Here is a 2,984-nt window from a genome sequence, read left to right as displayed (position 1 = left end):
TTCAACTTGTTGTTCTGGACTTTCTTCTTTCATCACCATTTCAGTGCGTTGATTTAACTCCTTCAAAGAGTTTTCAAGTTTTTCCTCTGCATCATCTATTTTAATAATGCTTCCTTGCCCTGGTTCATAGTTGTGAACTTCTTCCTCTGCTTCTACTTCCTTTACTGCAGACCTCTTGCAGTCTTCATCAGGTACTGGTGCTTTTAACCATTTCTCTAGTAACTCTAGCTCCTTCTCCCATACATTAGCTTCTTGATGAGAGTTGCTTTCTTTTTCTCCTTGATCCTGTTGTTGACTTCTTGCCATTGTCAGCTCTTCTTCCTTTTCTTCACCTTTTTCTAGGTGAATTTCTGCTTCATTTTGTCTTCCTTGAGGTACGTTTTCCACGTTGATGAATTCAACATCTCCCATGGTTGACTCAATCATGCCTATCATCATGACAACATGATGATCTTTTACTATGTTTTCAGAAATCATAGTCTCTTCTTCATGAACTTCTTTGACAATCTTCATTGGTTGTCCTTTTTCACCTTTGTATGTTTCTCTCACTAATATTTTTGAGCTCTCGTCTTCTATGCAATTTTCTCTTCCAGGACTGTCAACTACATTCCATGTGGGTGACACTGAATCACTTGAAAACAATGTTGAGGAGCCATTGGGTGGAGAGGAACAATAACTAGGACCACATGCTTCCTGCCAAGAAACGTCTCTACCAACTATGGGCAACCCTGTTATTGATACATTAGTTAGCTTGGTGGAATCAGAATGTCCTGTTGTGATAGGGTGATTGTTGTTTCCCAAAGTTAAATTTTCCAAATTTTGAGTTTCTTTTAATGCTGTAAGATCACCTCTATCACCGTGAAGACAAGATGTCAGCAAATTAACCCTTCCTTCAATTGTTTTTATGTCCCCACCTGCCAATTTCTCAAGGGAACCAGCTTGATGTGCACCCCAAACGACAGGAGCCGAACAGGGTTGATCGCTACATTTGATGGCATTTCCGCCAGGTTTCCATTGACCAACAAATGGAATATTAAACGATGATTTGTCTTCCCCTACCTGTCGAATTGATATTTCCACGTCATTTAAACCCTCTTTGACCTCTTCTGTCTCTCTCAGGCTACTCCTGGAAAGTTGCACATCCTCTATAGGACATTTTTTATATGTTACATCTTGAATTAACGAATTCTTTTCTACTGATAAAACACTCTTCCTAATGCTCATCTGGCCTTCTTGCATACCTGAACTTCCTTCGAGCAGTAACATTGTAGCCAAGATTTATGACAACGGTGTATGTAATTTTGGAAGCTTATATGGCACATCAATTACGTTATTTGCATCTTTCCCATAAGGTTGTGTTTCTATGATTCCATCAGTTTTACCTTCTGTCACTAGTTCCACCTGTTTCTCTGAATTTCCTTCTAGTCTTCCTGTCAACATTTCAGTATATCTCCTTGAGCTTCCTTCTAGTCTTCCTGTCAACATTTCAGTATGTTGATGCAAGTTCTCTTCTAAACTTTTGAGACCCTCATACCATCTCACCTCTTCCTCATCATCATCCAGAGATATTCCTTCCTCTAGCTTGCAGATAACTTCATCTACTTCATCTGCTTCTCCTGCTTCTTCAAGCATTTTCCTCTGAACAAATTTGCCTGCGACATCTTCAATTCTTATCCTTGACTCAAAGAATTTGAGTTTCTTTGTCCATAAGGCAATCTCCTTTTGCTTCCACCTCATCTGTAATGAGTGCCAAATCACCTTCTTTCCTTTTAATGGAAAGGTCCATCCTCTTTTCTGGTCTTCTAGTTCTTGTAGCAGCTCTGTCAATATCTCCAATCTTGCTTTCATGTCAGCAAGTTGCTTGTCAAGCTCCTCTTGACTCATCCTCTTCATGCCATTTGTCTTGGCATTCTTTCCTCTATAGTGGCTTTCTTCAGAACCTCTGCAATGATCTTCCATCATCTTTGTCTTCATCTTCTCTTCTTGAGCTCCTCTCTCCACTGCAACAAGCCTTTGCAACAGCAAGTCCTCCTTACTGCAATCTTACCTCACTAAGCTCTCCTCGCTCAGTCTTTTGGTAAGCATGGTCCTCTTTCTGGAACCTTCTCTTCCACAACATCTTTGCTCCATCTAGGCTTCTGCAAGCTCTCACTCTCCCTCGAGAACAATTCAGTCGTCCTCTCTCACTCTCCCTTGAGAACACCTCAGAGTGCTTTCTTTGCTCTGCTTTTCCCTTTGCCTGCTACTGAAAACCTTCAATCCCTATAGGATCATGTCCATCTGCATTTTGCATGCACTGTCTCAAATTGTTTGCTTTCCGCAAATTCTTTTCTTTGAGAGTAAAACTCTTCTCCTCTCTATTCTGCTATGTGTTCGGATTTAAAAGCTCCCTTGAGAATGAAATTCTCAACTCTCTCTTCTATCTTTCATTTCTGTTATCTTTGACCTTTATTGTCCTTGGCCATTCGCCCTCTGCAATTTTTCCTTTGCTATCTTACCTCTTTACTATTTTCAGCGTCTGTCTTCTTCCAAGACCTGCTTTCTCCCTGTGCAACCTTTGAACCCTTGCACACAAAACATGCTTGTTTAGTCTTTTTATCCTGCCAGTCTTTCTGATGACCAGCTCTGTCACCTTGGCTGCTCACACTCTCAGCACACAAAAACTCCTTTCCACAGGAAATCTTTTCCCGCTCTGATACCAAAAATGATGCAGCCTTATGGCTGCACAACCGGTGGACCTTATCAGGATTTAAATCTCCTTAATGGCCAATAAATTTTATGTTTCCTTCATTCTTTTCTGGCACAGGTTGGGGCTTTAAGAAAGGCTTGAGTCTATCTTTGGTTCATCTCCACTTAAGCCAACGCACTCCATACCTGGTTTCCCAACATCAGTTTTGTCAAAATCAACCTGCACCAAAAGGATTTTTCCCTCAAGTGGGATATTTTTCCAGGCGCCTTCTTCAATAACACCAATGCTACCCTCT

Source organism: Pinus tabuliformis, chromosome 5_2 (assembly GCF_031772625.1).
Source record: "Pinus tabuliformis cultivar Carrire ecotype Pingquan chromosome 5_2, CPIR1, whole genome shotgun sequence".
NCBI classification, from domain to species: Eukaryota; Viridiplantae; Streptophyta; class Pinopsida; order Pinales; family Pinaceae; genus Pinus; species Pinus tabuliformis.
Note: the sequence above shows the minus strand (reverse complement) of the source record.